Source organism: Phyllostomus hastatus, unplaced genomic scaffold (genome assembly GCF_019186645.2).
Source record: "Phyllostomus hastatus isolate PE091 unplaced genomic scaffold, TTU_PhHast_1.1 phas_scaffold_585, whole genome shotgun sequence".
NCBI classification, from domain to species: domain Eukaryota; kingdom Metazoa; phylum Chordata; class Mammalia; order Chiroptera; family Phyllostomidae; genus Phyllostomus; species Phyllostomus hastatus.
The window spans coordinates 3879396-3895861 of NW_025334037.1; the positions used below are offsets into that span (position 1 = coordinate 3879396).

At 48.8% G+C, this 16466-nt stretch overlaps 1 pseudogene; it reads left to right on the forward strand.

The window, feature by feature from the left end:
- Window positions 1-9313: 9313 nt before the first annotated feature.
- The window catches only part of LOC123809903, an 86732-nt pseudogene continuing 79579 nt past the window's right edge, over window positions 9314-16466 (forward strand).

Below are 16466 nucleotides of genomic sequence, written 5' to 3' on the forward strand. Positions count from 1 at the left end.
GGGAGCCTGAAGTCTGGATGAGGGTGCATGTGTGAAGCAAAGGAAGAGAGAGGACTAGCAGCCAGAAAGCTGATCCTTGGGGACCAGTGCTTCCAACCTTCTCACCCAGAAGGACTTCTGCTGTTTTATCCTTGTGTGGACTTGATGGTGGTGAGGGCGGGGGTGAGGAGGAGAAATACTGTCATCCAGCCTGGGGTCAGAGCCAAGTGTGGGCTTCCTGGAGGTAGAAGAATAATTTCATTTTCCCAATTCACATAATTGCAATGAATTAGTATTGTTATAATGCCTACTGCATTATAAAGCCTACCCAAAGTGGGTCACTTTTGCTTCACAGTGTCTTGAGAAAAAGCTTTCATAGGAAGGTATAGTATTTTCACTGGGAGTTTTGAAATGCCAGAAATATACCTGGAAAGCCCCACTTGGGTGATTCTTGGTTAGACACCAGTCCAGTAAGCGACTGCCGCAGAAAGATGCTTCTCCTTAGCAAGCTGTGTCCTCAGCTGTCTGTCTTCTTGCCCTGTCCCCCTAAGTCTTCCACATATACGTGGTCACTAGCTTTGATGCTGGCATTTATAAGGACACTTAGGAAATTCTGAAAGGCTCCAATGATTAAGATAAATGATGTTTTATCAGTGAAATGGACTTTTCATTTCTTGTTATCGATTTCCATGTTTTCACATCTTCAGATACGATTTGCTAGCCCAAGGCAACATTCCAAGACACACAATGTCATTAAGGCAACTGCTTTAAAGAGCGCCATGTTTTATTGAGTTGGACAGGACAATAGATATTTAATCTGCTACACATTTGCTCAGTATGGGAGCCAGAGTTGCTGCTGCACATGCTCTTGTATGTCTTCCTGGAAACCCTGACAATGGCCCCACTACCTGAGTGTAGAACGTTACCTGACCTTGGCAAACATTTGCCCATGTTTCTGAAAAGCAGCTTCCAGAAGGAAGCCTTCTCCCACTCGAGCTTCAGAGTTTATCCAGTTTCCTTATCTGTCAGGATATTGGAGAATATAAACTCTCATGGAACATTTGGCTTAAAATAATGAACAGTTGGGGGTAGGGGAAAGTATTGGGTTGGTCAAAAAGTCTGTTACATTTATTTCCATAAAATAAAAGACACATTTTTCATTTTCACCAATAACTTTATTAATTTGGATATTTTGAGTATGTTGGCTATCTCCCACTGTTGGCTTCAAGTGGGCAGAGGCCAGGGGTGCTGCTAAACTTCTTGCAATGCACAAGACAGCCCCACAGCAAAGAATTGTTTGGCCAAAATGTCAGTAGTACCCAGAAACTTCTCAAACCACTTTTGACAGGTTCAGTCAGTCACAGAACCTTCTCTACACACTGCACAAATCTTTGTGTGTGTGTGTGTTTCAGGTGCATTTTTACTTTTCTTGAAATAATAAAGCATAATATGCCAAAAATGTTATGTATTTTCTTCCATCTTCAATATTAAAATGGCTGCACAAAAATTCACCAATTTTGATAAGTTATTTTAAATGCATGCTAATATGAGAGGTGTCACAATACACTCTGACAAAATTGTTTCGAATGAAGTTAAAGACAACTAAGCACTAGTAGAGCCATTGTATGGAAAAAAACGTAACAGACTTTTTGGCCAACTCAATAGAAGAGGGTAAAAAGGGTATAAATGGTGACGGAAGGAGACTTGGCTTTTGGTGGTGAACACACAATATAACATACAGATGATATATTATAGAATTGTATAACTGAATCGTATATAATTTTATTAACTAATGTCACCCCACTTAAATTCAATCTAAAGAAAGGTGGTGACCAGTGAGCATGCACTAAGCTAGGTCCCCAAGGCCATAGATCCCTCATCTCTTCCCCATTTGGAGTCTGGTTGATGTGGTACACTTGTCGGGTGGGAAGTACCTTCTCTGGGCAGCATCTGAGTCTATACCACCGTCATTGTTGGTTCTCCCAACTAATTTCCATAACATCCTACTCTCCTGTATTGGAAACGTGTGTCAACCAGACCCATGACCAAGTCTTTGGTTGTGAGAGACCAAGCTCTCCAGCAACCACTCTAAGTGGGGGACCTGACAGATTAGCTACAAAAGTCACCCATCCACACATCTTAATTCACAACTAAATAACTTTCTGACCTGCATGCCTTCAGTGTGACTTGTCAGTAAGACACATCCTGTAAGACAGGATGATTCCAATCCCCACATGGAGTGTTCTTGCCCATGGTGGCATGGGCCTGTCCTAGCACTGATGGCTGGGACCCTGAACACCATAGGACAAGAAGAATCCTCACCAGCATCTTGGGTGGGGCCCCAAACTGAGCATGATCAGAATGCAGTCAAGTCAGGGAATGTTTGCGGAATGCCTGCTCTGGGTTAAGCACCATTCTGTGCACAAAATGGGATCGGAAATTGCAGAGTCCCTTCTCAAATGGATTCTTCCATCCTAATGAGGGTGACAGATGCAGCTCATTTGAAATAATTCAGTGACATGAGATAGCACCAGATGCCTCTGAAGGTCCTTGTTAGATGCCCCCAGAAAGTATTCTAGCCCCAGCTGCCTGTAATCTTTAGGGGCATTTGCCTCCATGATCAGCAACTTCATGTTCCATACTGACTTGGTGCTTCAAAAACCACACAGCTTAGCCTAAAGCCAAATGGAAACTTGGGGTCATTTTTCTAAAGTTTTACTTGTTGCTGGGAAATCACTGTCTTTTTCCCCACAGATTCCAAATAGTCTTCAAGAACCCCAAGTCCAGTCTGGGCTCTACTGTCAGCCATCTGCCTCTGTCCTCACACTCAAAGTCTTCTTGCTTCTCCAAATCACCTTTCAGTCAGTCCCACTAGTAGGTGTCTCTACTCTAGTTCCCCAGCCTGAATTTCTGCAGGAAAGTCACAGAATGGGTACATACCAGCTAACTATTCAGCCATCCTGCAATCGCCTTTGGGTGCTCCCTAACTCCTGCAGATCCTCTCTCATCTCCCATGAATTGCCTTTATCTCCACAAACACCCATTCCCAACCTGCTCGCCATGCCCCTCCTCCCACTCTCTCCACCCTGTATTTTTACCTCTACTTTCACCAAGAAATCAAAGCTGTTTGTTTCATATTCTTTCCATAGCATCTCAACATCTCTTCTCACTGCCTCTCATTTCTTCCCACTTCAATTCTCATGCCTTCTCCTCTAGGACTGGCTTCCTTCTCCTCCAGCATCTTAACTTTCCCTCAAAGCCTGGCAAATTTCTAGGATGAAAAAGATTTGCCCTTGAGTCAGTTCTCCCTGCGTTCCATCTTCTGCCCTGGTTCGCTTTTTCCTTAAGACATCTCCTGGAAGTATACAGAGCCATGCCGATTCCATTTTCTCCCTTTCTCCTTTCTTTTGTGGACCCCCCAAAACCCACCTCTAGTTTTCCACAAACTGATATTGTTTTCTGAGTGGTCAGCCTCTGTTGGGCTAGTCTCTTGCCAGGACCTCGACTGCCAAGTTTCAGAGACACTACATTCTTCTGCTTCTCTCCCAGCCTGTAGCTGTTGCTCTGTTGGCTCCTAGATGGCCTCTTTTCCTCTCTCCAGTCCCCAAATGCAAATGCATCCATACTTCTTTCCATCTCTCCCTGGCTTCCACCACCACCTGATCTCCCTCCAGCCCTACACCTCACCCATCCAGTTGAGCATGTCCAGCTTTACAACATCTTCCCTTGAATGAGCTACCCCAAGTCCAGTCTGGCACACCCCAAACTGAATTTTTATCCTCTCCATACCTGTTCTTTTGACAGCCTTTGTCTCATTCAGAGGTGCCATCGCCTTCCCTGGTGCTGTTCCTTTCAGATGCATGAGGGAGCTCTGAATTTTCTGCTCCCTATCTCTGAACTCCCCCTCCAACAAAGCCAATCAGTTCTATTGATTGCTTCTTCATGAACCATCTGCTTTGCATTGATCCCCAGCTCTGCAGGCCCCCAATTATTGCCCTATTTAGTCATCAACCTCTCACGCCTGGATATTACAAGGGTCTCTTAACTAGTGTCCCTTTGGGTTAACCCATTCAGCATACATTAACTGCTTAAATTTCTTGAAAGCTCAGATAATCTCACACCTATCTCAAATTACACTAACAGTGGTGCTAATTGAGCACTTGCACTGTGCAAATAATCTCATTTAATCATCTCAACAACCCTACAAGGTAGGTATTATTTTCATCTTCATTTTACATATATAAAAAAAATGAAGGCACAGAGATTCAGTGACTTGACACAGGTTACATGTCTTATAAGTATCAGGGCTGGTCTCTGAGCTCAGGCAGCCCAGCTCCGGAGTTCAGGTTCTAACCTCTTGAATTCAGTCTTTCCCAGAACCTTTAGTGGCTTCCACTGCCCTCAGACCAGAATCCTTTGGTCTGCTCAAAGCCACTAGGATCCAGTTCTGTCCTCCCTGACCAGTCACTAAGTCTTTGCATCCAGACAGACCCGTCTGTTTGCCAGAGGAGCTTTGCTTCCTGCCAGCAGCTGCTCTCCTTTGCCTTGTTTTTAAATGGAATTCCTGAAACAATCATGCTCTGACCAATAAGGTTGTCATCCATTCATTTATTCTTCTTTCATTCAATAAATATTTAAACATTGCCTATGGTGCCAGACAGTGTGTTAGGGACAGGAGAATACTGCAGAGAACAAAACAAACATGGCCTTGTCCCCATGTGTGAATGCTCTAGTGACTTCTGAACCCTGCTACTTCTCCCTGACCCCCAGTTCAGACCCCACATGGAACTGGGCTGCATCTCCTCCCCCGCTGCCTCTGCTTGGGTCTTGACCCCTTCTAACACAATCCCGGCTATGATCCTGCTAAGCCCCTTGTCTCTGTGATCAGACCGTCTTTAGTTATGTCAAATGTAACCCATGCTTTCCAAGAGGATGAATGCTCCCTCTCAGGAAAGCTCAGCTCCAAGCCCATTTCTTCCCAGAAGGTGTGATTCAGTGAGGAGCTCTAGCGGTAAGGGAAAAATATTAGGCAAACATTGTAGGACTCACCAGCTACCAGAACAGGCTGGGCTCCTACAGAGGCCTCAGCAACCCCTCAGGTAGGTGCTATCATTATCTGTTTTACAGAAGAGAAAACAGATGTACAAAGAAGCTCCAGTCGAGACTCAGAAGTCTTGATTCTCTCCACAGTTCCCCGCTGCCCTCATGATCCTATAACCCCAGCTCCCTCAGGCCACATGGGCTGGAGACAGAAGCCAAGAGCATGCTAATGGGGTTTGACTGCAAAGGTGCATTGGGGTTTCTCTTAACATCTCAGATACTGTGTTCCTGTTTGACTTTCTCTATTTATGTATTTAGTTGGCAGAGGGGGAGTGGTGGGGCTTTCCTAAACTGACTGCAGGAAACTGAAATAGAATGAAAAAACAAAGAACAAAACTCCACCAAAGATATTCTTTTGAGGGTGAGGGTATATTATGCATCATTTCCTACCAAACACTTGGTTATTTGGGGTGCTCTGGGAAGAAGCACAGCAGTGAACACCCAAGGAAGTTTCACTTCCTCTCCAGCAAAGAAATGGCCTGTCATCATCCTGGACTGGGAACTCAGGGAGCTGTCCGGCTTTGGACAGAAAGCAGGCGACAGGCTGAGCACAGGCATGTGGCTGGAGGTAGAGAAAGGGGCTATGTAGGCTGGGGGCTGGGACAGCTGATGGGAGAGCAGCCAGACCTGCTGAGATATCCCAGGGAAGGAGTGAGGGAGAGGAGGACTCCAGCAGGTGGAGCTAAGTCTGGACAGCAAGCAGAGCTTGAGATGGGGGAGGTGGCACCGTTCACAGAGTGGGCTGACTGGTCTGATAGCCTGGAAAGGGGACTGACTGGCCAGACCAGCCTTTTGAGCCCACTAGTGAATTGTAGTGTAGGGCAGGGGCTGAGGTAGGAGGCCTGGAAGCTGGGTAAGAGCAGGGAAGAGGTGCTGCCATCAAAGTGCCCAGGTGCTCCAGCCAGACTCTGGGTCTTGAATACCCAAACCTTTCCAGGGCCACTGAGTTGCTGCCTGCACATGAATCCTACCTCCACCCTCCCCATTCTTCCTCTCCTATCACCCCGGTCTCCCAGTCAGGGGCCGGCACCCGTGTCTGCGGCTGGGAACATCAGTGGACCCAGCGAGGCGAACTGCAGAAACGTGATGACAGCAGTCCTGACTCACAGTCCAGGCCCCGCCCAGCCGCCTGACAGAGAGTGCGCAGCTCCACTGGCGTGGCCCTCACCATGCTGGAATGAGCTCCAGCGAAAGTCTGTTTCCTCCATTCACCACCCAGATTACTCATGTTGGCCTCTGCACACATGCTCTTTGAAAAGTTAAAGGTGCCACATTGATGTGTATTTACAGTAACTCAATGAGATCACATTTCAAAATGGCTCTCCCTGGGAGAAAAGAAACCAAGCCACACACAGCAATGATCTCCTCTTAGATTTTCTTGCTCTATTAGAGAATCAAGTTACACACCCAGGATAGGCCAAGAGAAGAGGGCACAAGCACATTTTTTAGAAACAGCCAGAAGCCCTGAGAACTTCTGTTTAGAGGAAAGGACCTAGGTTCAAGCCCTGGCAATCACTAACCACGTTATTGGGCACATCCCTTCACCTCTGGGTCTCTTTCTTTGTCTGTGGTGAGATGTAAGAGGGGCCTGTCACAGGCTGAGTACCGGGCTTGGTTCTGCTTGCCTGACACAGGGAGCATCTCCCTCCCACCTCACCCTCTGCAGGCCTCCCTTGTGAAATTGTGCTCTAATCACGACAGCAACCATCCCAGACCGAGCGGGACCAATCTACAACCCAGTGCTTGTCAAGAGAACTGAATGAGAGTGTGGCTGTGGACATTCAGTGAAGCCGAAATCTCCACAGCAGATTTGAGTTCTTTCTGCTATTGTCCTTCTTACAAGCATAAGGCCAGGGTTGACAAATAGCCTCATGCTTACTCTGTTCCTCACATACCTATGGCAGACATTACTAATCAGTCCAGCACCCTGCTCCCTTACATAGACCAGTGATGTCTGCAGTGGAGTGGGAAGGAGGCAGGAATACAGAAAGGGAAGCTATTTGTTATTGTGTCACTGCACAGGATTTATAGCCTAGGAACCAATACGAAGATCCAAATAAGTGCCTAATAAAGTTAATCACTGGCCCTGTTTGGGTCAGAGGCCCTCTCCTGGGCCAATTAGCTACCACGGGATAAGGAAAGGATGAAGAATCTATCAGAAGATAGTAGCTACCACTCAAACTTGAAAGAGAAAAATAACTACTATAAGAAAGCATACTCTTCTGCTCAGGTAGTGCTACTGTCCTCTAGAAAAGCCACTACCCTAGGTTCCGAGGGCAGTACCAAGCACTGTGGGAGATGAGCAAGCAAACCCAGAGAGCTTACTGTAAGCTGGTGTGGCTGATGAGATTATCCTCAGTGCCCTGAGCATCTAGACCCTGTGTGTCTTCCCTTTCCAAGCAGCCACAGGTGGGATTCCAGGGAAGCAGGCTCTGATAGAGGTTTGCTTGCCAGCATGAGGCATGGGGTGGGGGGCTGGCGGGGGAGCCATCGTAGGCACACCTGTGAGGGAAAAAGACACACCTGTCTGGAGCACAGGTCAATGGACCAACAGCTGTGATGGACAATAGTTATGAGGGACTAGGAGCAGGCAGGGAGAGGAACTAAACTATGAGGCAACTGCAAGAGTGGCCTGCACACTCTGGCTTGGAGCTCTGAGGTGGGGACGGCCCTTCAGAAACATCCTGGAAGGAAGCAAGGTACTGGCCTTTGTACCCATCCAGGCTGGTCATTGGTCCCCAGAAGAGGTCACATAGACTGGAACCTGGCAGCTTCCTTGGCTGAGGGTGAGGTCAGAGTAAGAGGCAGCTGTGACGGTGAGGGTGGAGAGGGGCAGGAATGAGCACTTGAGTCCTAAGGGATTCTGGGTGGCTACCGTAGCACCTACAGCAAAAGCCCACCTCACCTCTGGGCTTTTCCAGTGGAGAGACTTGGTCTGCTGGCTTCCGGGGCTGGCCTGGGCTGCCCTTCCCCAGCCGAGGAGAACCAGTGCCTATCCATGAGTACTCGCCCTCTGCCTGGGGCTGCCAGAAATTCTGAAGCAAAAACTGAGGAATTTAAAGCATTTATGACTTAGCAGGATTGCTCCCAAACTTCAAGCTTCTCTGAAGAGCCTTCTGGAGTTTATTGTGGTTGCTCTGGCTCTTGGGTCCTGGCCAGGGACTCTCTGGGTCTCACTTTTCAGGGCCACCCTCTGGCTGCGGAGCCGGGGAATCTCCGTGAGTTTGGCTGGGTAATGTGTGGGTGTTCGGAAACCTTGCTGCCAGCCCAAAAATGAGAAGCACAGAGGCTGGAGTCGGAGGGTTCTCACCCTGTCTAGAGGGTCATCTTGGCCACACCACCTTACAGTAAGCTCTCTGTAAAAGCTGGATAGGTAGTGGTAGGTAGAAACAGGTTGCCCAAGGTCACAGAGCTGACTGGTGCTAAAGTGCTCTGGGAGGCCTTGGACCCAGTGCCCTACCACTTTTGTGGAATAATATTAAAATTGCTGAGCCTTGGCTTATGTGGCTCATGGATTGTGTGCCAGCCTGAGAACCAAAGGGTCACCAGCTTAATTCCCAGTCAGAACATGTGCCTGGGTTGTGGGCCAGGTCCCCAGTAGGGGACGTGCAAGAAGCAACCATACATTGCTGTCTCTCTTCCTCTCTTTCTCCCTTCCTTCCCCTCTGTCTAAAAAATAAATAAATAAAATATTTTTTAAAAATAAAATAGCTGAAATGTTTGAACACCTACTTTGTATATAAGCATTTACCCTGACCTTCACAACAACCCTCTGATTTTTACATTTTACACATGTGAGAAATGAGTTGCCCAGTTTGCACAGCTTGGAAGGATTGGAGGCAAATTGCAGCCCTGGCGTGCGTGACTCCTGAGCTGGATTCCTCGCACCATCCGCAGTGCCTCTAGAGCTTTGGGGAAAATGAGGTCTTCAGATTGTTCATGACACATAGGAGACCCGCGAGGGTCCTGTCATCCGCTACTTCTGGAAGGGTCCCTGGAGAGTCCTCTGTGGAAGAGGCAGGTGCTGCCAGGCCTCAGCCCCTGCGCAGAGTTGCTCCTTTTGCAGACCAAGTTCTCCCTCATTCCTCAGGGCAGCTCTGGAGTGCCAGAGATTGTCCAGCCAGGATCTAAACGAAATGCCCTGACGCTCCCCAGGGGTGCTCCCAAAGGTGACAGGAATGTGTCAGACTCATGCTCTGTACACCAGACTGAGTCAGAATTGCTGTGACTCAAGATGTGGCTCATTGAGGAAGCAGTAGGAGCCTTCCAGGATGAGGTACAGTGCAGGAGAGGTGAGTATAAAAGCTTCATGATACACCAGCCAGGAGAGAGAAGGAAAGGGTTACCTCCACAGAGGCGAGAAAGAGGAATGGCCAAAAACCAGGAAAGCAGGTCTACCGGCCCCTGTGGGCCCTCTTGTGCTGCTACCACTTGAGCACACCGCCTCACTCCCAGACCCTGTGCACCCCAGGCCTTGAGGCTTCTACCTGTAAGTTCAGCCTCCTGCAGGCCCAGAACCCACAGGGGGACTCTCAGTGGCCCCGTGACATTATTTTACTCACTCCTAGTGGCTGAGTCCTAAGAGGCTGTGGATCTGAGCAGCGGCCTCTTGCTATTCCCCCAACATGCCTGAGTTTCTGCCTCAGTTTCCTTGCCTGGCACTCTTGTTTCTCAAAGGAAGTATTGCTGATCATGAGTCCACATTGCTTGGCTGAGGTTCTGACATCGTGCCCAGCCTTGGCTTCCTTCTCCAGGCCCAGGAGTGGTAGGGGGATGGGAGGTCAGCATTTGTGCTCCAAAATATGGCCACTGGTTACGGTTCCCCTCAAATGGATAGAGTTCCCAGAACTCAGCCACCACTGTTGATGGTGGACACCAGGGGATCAGAAACCCAGTCATAGAAGGTAGTCGGGGGCAGCAGCACTGAATGGTTTCAGAAGGCCAGGCCAGGTTTAGATGGGGCAGACCTGGGAAGAGACAACCCCATACGCAGACATGGTGTCCATTATCCACCATCAGGCAGCAGGGGCTGCTTGTGGCCACCTGCCCAGCTAGTGACCAGGAACTTGGCAGATTTGAAGCTTCAGAGAAATCCCTGGAAAGCAGGATGAGCGCCAGGGAAAAAAAGGTCTCAAGGGCTGGGCTTTGACCCCTGGGCTGAAGGACTAACTGCATCTGGACCAGCAGTGACAGCCCTGGAGAAGGTGGAGCCAGCCAGGACAAAAAGTGCAGGGTCTAGACCCAGGGGTATTCATGCATTCAATAATATTGGCCTCTGAAGAGCCAAGAAAAAGTCCCTCAAAAGTGACCCAGGGTGGGTAGTGGTGTACCCAAGAATGTGTGTGAGAGACAAGTTGTAAGGTGCTCAGTCGTGGACAGAAGCATTTGGGCTGGAAAGCAGGGCAGCCCAAGTAGCCCTGTGAGGTGCACCGTAAGTCAAGGAGCGCTGACACCCGTGTTCAAGAACCAGCTCCACCCCCGAGCTTCCGAGAGACCTTGGGCAAGTCACTTCACCTCTGTCTCAGGTGAGTCTCTGCAGGAAATGGATGGACCAATCTAAAGGGGTGAAAAAGATGAGCCATGGGACTGTTAGTGAGAATTTAACAATGGGACTATTTTCAAAGCTGGGGGCAGGGCTGAGGGAAGCAACGAAGGATGACCAGCAGCAGTGGACAACTAGGACCATGCCAGGGGCAAGGCTTTTAATGTTGGGAGTGAGGGGACCCAACAAGATCAGAGCTATAAGAAAGGACGGCTAAACGGGAGCCAGGGCTTTCGGTGAAGGAATCGACTCACTATTGCCCTACTCAGACCAGGCATGGAGGGAGCCTCAGGGTGAACACCCCCTTTCTCCTCAGGCCCTCCCTCAAGTCTCCTGCCAGTGCCTCCCAGTAGGAAGCCAGAGGCCAGGGCGACCCAGCTGCTGCAGCCTCCAGGGACACAGAGGTGGGTGGAAAAAGCCTGAAAGCGGGCCTGGGGGAATAAACAGAGAATGTCCAGCACACCCTCTCTGAAAACATTTCCTCCTCCAAGAAAGAAAAAGCAATCTCCATCCTGTTTACCTCCACAGGGGCTGCAAGGACCAGGCAGGAGATCCAAGCTCCAGAAGAGAGGAACTGGGTGACTTCTGAAGTCCCTTTCACTCTCACAGCCTAGGATCCTCAGCAAATAAAATCACCAGAAAGGAGGGCTGAGCAGGGCAGCTGGGGCAGAAAGGACAAGTCTTGGGAAGCTCTACATAGCCAGCCTGGGGACACAGCAGAGTTCGAGCATGAGTTTAAGCAGCCACCACAGTTAGAACCTACTTCCTTGGGGGATAATGGGTAAATGGGAAAGATGTGGTTAGAAGGCTCAGATTCGAATTCTGGCTTTGCCATTTATGGGTACAGAAAGGTGTTAAGTCCTTCTGTCTTACCACCCTGAACTGTAAAAATGGGAATACACTCTCACAGGCTCATTATAAGGATCAAATTCAAGGAGATGCTGTGCCAGTGGCTGGCATACAATGTGTTCTCATTAACTAGGGCTCTTTGTTAGACACAAGACCAGGGAAAGAAATGACACGGACTCGATGAGAAGTAAAACAGCAAATGAGCTCAGGGCATTTCATGAGAAGAATTGCCTACAAAACAAGTCTCCTTAACGAAGGGCGGGGAAGGTCCCCAAGAAACTCAGAAATGCTGTAAGACAAGTAACATGAGACCGTGGAGTGACCCAGCGTGAATGTCCAGAGATGACTCAGCCTCAGGGCAGAACAGGGCTGTGTGTGGTCCAAAGCACGTACCAGCCAAAGCCCTAGGTGCTCCTGGCCTGGCTTGTCAAGGCTTGGTGAGCACATACTTCCTCAAAGGGCACCCAGGGGCTTCCAAGTGCCTGGTGGTTGGGAGGGGCATTCAGAGCAAACCCTTGAGCCCATGTTCTCCACTGGGTGAGGGGCCAGCTTCTCGTCAGCTGACTGAGGGACATGAATTGGATACTGAGGAAGAAGCTCTGGACACAGAGCCAGTCATTCTGGATTCAGTTCCAGCTCTGTCACTGGTTGCAGCTTCTCTTTGAGCCTCCTTTCATCTGCAGGAGTGAAGATAATCTCCACTTCAAAGAGTTTCCATGAGGACTCAGAATGTGGAAAAGCACACGCACCCAAGGGTGCAGTGTGATCAAACAGCAGCTCGGCATGAATGCTCACGGCTTTCCCCAAGGCTACAGCTGCACCGCAGAGAAGCCACAGCAGAGAAATGACTTCCCATCAAAGGCAGAAAAGAGCTGACTCTTATGAGCCCCAGAGTAGGAAGGAACATATGCTGATTGGGATTGAAAACACATCCAAGCCCCAAAACTCCGAGTGCTGAGGTCATGGGGGTCTGGGGTAGTACTAGTAGGGGCAGACTGATGAGACAGAAGTAACCTCCATGGTAACTAATTCACCGCAGCTGTGCTCACAGCAGACTGGATCACTACAGATACTGACACTTCCCGACAGGTCCCTGGGAGGACTGTCCCAGTGAAACTCAGCAGTGAGATCCAAGACTGGGAATGACAGAAGCTAGGAAGAGAAGAATCTTGCCTGAGTCCTGCAGAGATAACTCCCCCTGTAACTCTCAGACCTCTCCCCGCCCCGGTGCACCAGAGTGCAGTAAAAACTGGGTGAGATTCTCACTGCTGAGTGTGGGTTATATCATTCCCAGCAAATCTTTTTGTGATCCTTTTAAGAGCTCCAGGTATTGGTGATGAGGGTAGCCAACCTATGTAGACTCTATCTATAGGCTTAATAATACAATTTTACAGGATAGGCCAACCAAAGAAGCTCCCCACTTCCTATTCTTTGTTGGGAAAAAAAATGATGTCTTAGGTAAGTTGGTTCCTCTCTGGATGTGCTTCCCGGGAAACTGGCTCCCAGCACCCTTCCTGGCCCCATGCCAGCACTCAGTGAGTGCCATGCTGTTGTTCCTTCCTGGAGTGCACTACCATCCAGACCTAGGAAGACTGACACTCACAGTTGAATATTAGGGCCTAACTCCTTGGAGAAGGACTCCTGAAAACAGCCTGGATCTGGGCCCCAGTGCACCTTAAAGGAGAGAAGGCCCAGCATTCCTGACCCAGTGTCTCCGGAGCTCAGCCCTGTAGTCAGATGGTGCAGTCTGGGCCTTCCTCCGTGGACTCCTGGCCCCATCCCATGCCCCATCCTTCCTATGCTGGCTCTCTGGACCCAACTGACAAGGGTGACCCCAGAAAGAGCTCTCCCTGCAGTTCCTGAGCATCACACCTGCTCCAGATGCTACACCAGGCTCTGGGGGTCCAAAAAGGCCGAAGGCACTATCCCTGCTCTCAAAATGGCTCTCCTGGGACCTGTACACTGGTTTGCATGGAAACGCAGACCAGAGCAGGGTAAGTTTTGAAAGAGGGATAGGAGCTGGATTGTGAAGGGCCTTAGATGTCAAGCTAAGGGACTGTCTTTGTCCTGCATTCAGGAACCAGGAAGGGTCTCTGAAGTTCTGTAAGCTTGGAAGCAACAAGGTCGGATGTGACCGTGCAAAGACAGGGAAAGAAGGGCCCTGCCTGATCCCTGAGCCCACAGCTCTGTAGCCACCAGAGCCACGCTGATGGGCATGTCAACTCCTCTGCCCCAGAGTCCAGGTGCCAGGCTGGCTTTGTCCTTGCTCTCTGTTGCTCACTTTACCCTAGGCTCCTTACTCTTCTTACCAGCATGAGAAGGGATTTGGATGGTCTTGTTGAAGACCCAGATGTCTCCCAGTCTTCAAAATGAAACACAAATGTAGGAGCACTGACTTGGAGACAGATGGGTTGGGTTCTAGAACCAAATATTCTTTTCTGTGAACAGGTCTGGACCCCTCTCTGAGCTGGGTTCTGTTTCTATACAATGGCTCTGCTCAGTGCTGTGAGAGTGCAATGAGATCACGAGTGTCGAGGCAGTAGAGTATGGCCTGTGGACCCAGAAAGAGGTCAATTCATGCTTGCAGAATGTGAACCTGCCTAGCAGTCCAGGCTGGGGCCCTGCAAGAGGCAGCCCAGCCAGGCCCATCCAGCCGAGCAGGAAAAATGTTCCCCAACTGAGAGAACTCGGGCGGGGTCGGGGGAGGCCACCATTATTCTCAGACCATGTCAGGCATCGCTCTGGCCCCTCTGCTATCCCCTGGATGGGAGGGGCTGGGGCTCCCCCCATGGGTTTACAGGCTATTAATAGTTCATGGCTGCAGAGATGCAGGCCACTGTCCAAGGGGCTTTTTTTCCCCTCTGCTCTCAGCCACGTTGCTCTTTATAACCACTTAGAGAAAGTTGTGTTGTTTGGGCAAGCTGGTAAGGAAGCAGCCATGAAATCTTCCTTGGAGGAGACCACCACTTCCCCCAAATTGTTGGTTTCCCAGCCCAATGATGTATTTCATCTCTCTGCTTCCACTAGAAGGGGTGTCCAACCTGCAGCCCACAGGCCGCATGCGGCTCTGAATGGCTATGAGTGCGGCCCAACACAAAATCATAAATTTACTTAAGACATTATGAGATTTTTTTGTGATTACATGTTGCAATGTATTGAACATGTGGCTCAAGATAACTCTTCTTCTTCCAGTGTGGCTTAGAGATGCCAAAAGGTTGGACACCCCTGCAAGGGAAATGAAATGCTTCCTTTTCTGCTTTGTTTTGGGTTTTTCTTTAGAGTAATTGTCCATAAGTAGTTGACATTATAAGGCATTTTGATATTTTCTCATTTAGTCTTTATCTTGAGTTAGGGGCTGCTGTTATCCCCCTTTTGCAGGTAAGAAAACTGAGGTTATAAGAACTTGTGTGACTCAGCCAGAGCTGCAGGGCCAGCAATGGAATCTCCCAGGGCAAAGCGAGGGCTTCAGCCTCCAAGGCCTGCACTCTTCCCTTCTAGTGCCTGTGCTGCCTCCTGTTTCCCTAAGGACTCCTTCCCGTGGCTTCTCAGAGTGTTCCTCTCTGAAGTGCACAGGAGCGCAGAATTCCAGAGTTTGAAAGGAACTACCGAATTTCCCTCCCACAGTATTCCTGGCAGACAGACGCCCTATTTTCCAGAAGGGGAGGTGAGGACAACCGACGTTAACAAGCCCATGAAGAAGTATATCATCTAGGCTGCCTTCACTAACAAAAAAAGTGTTACCTTCTGACTTGACTGGCCTAAACCATAAGGAAAATTCATCTAGCAACAAGAATTCCAGGGCTGATGAATTCAGTGGCTCCATGATGTCATCCAGGACCCGGGTTCTTTCCAGCACTCGGCTCTGCCATCCTCAGGGGGTCGGCATTTGTCCACATGGGCTTCAGATAGCTGCCCCTGCTCCAGGCTTCACAGGTGGCCTCGACAATAGCCAGTAGGAAAGAAATGGGGTTTTGATTTGGTTTATTTTGTCTCTCCCTGTGTGTCTCTTTCCTCTTTTTTAAAGCAAAAAAACCTTTCTTGGCATCCTTTAGTGACATTCTCTCAAGTCTCCTCGGCCAGGACCGAGCCTCATGGCCAACCCTTAAACCAATCCCAGGCAAAAGGAATGAGATCACCAGAATGACTGGCCTGAAATACTGAAGATTTATTATGCCTCTCTGAGTCACGGAGAGACAGCATAAAGCCCTAAATACAACTAGGGATTTGTCGGCAAGAAAAAAGGGGAGAATGGTTTGAGGGAGAGCTGACCTACCATCTCTGATCTTGATAGATGGTATTTTCTCTGATTTACAAGTGAAAAAAAAAACCAGATTGAGAATGAGATGACGTGAATCCTAGTCTGCTGGACTTTACCCAGCATCTCACTCACTTCTACGATCCCAAGAGTATCTAGGACAATACTTTACATATGGGTGCTAAACAAACCAGCTCAGTTTAATGCAACAAATGTTTAGGGGTTGCCTACTATATGCCAAGCAGTTTGTAGGGAGCTGGGGGTACAAAGAAGAGCAAGACAGTCTCTACCCTGGAGCTTACAATATGGTATATTTGGTTATTATTATTAAATATTATTGTTGCTGTTATTATTAACTAACATTTACTTAGTGCATGTGATGTGCTAGGCATTGGGGAATATATAATATTCGTATCAAGAGTGTATATATATATATTTGTATCCCATTTGGCAGACAAGAAAGTGACACTGAGGGGCAAGTAACTTGCCCAAAGTCTCGTGGCTCACGTGTGTCAGAACTGAGCACAAACTCAGGTCACTAAACTCAGAGTCCATCATCTCTGTCAATCTTGTTCTCTGCGCCTCTCACCCCACTGAATGTGCCAGCTTACCAATAAAAAAGAAAAAAAACAAAAAAACAAAACGATAAACATCAAGCTAGTATGTGGATATGTAGGTCTCAAAAGTTATTGTTATAATGTTACCAGACAGGGGCCTGGCCCTGAGCGGGTCTGCCTAGGG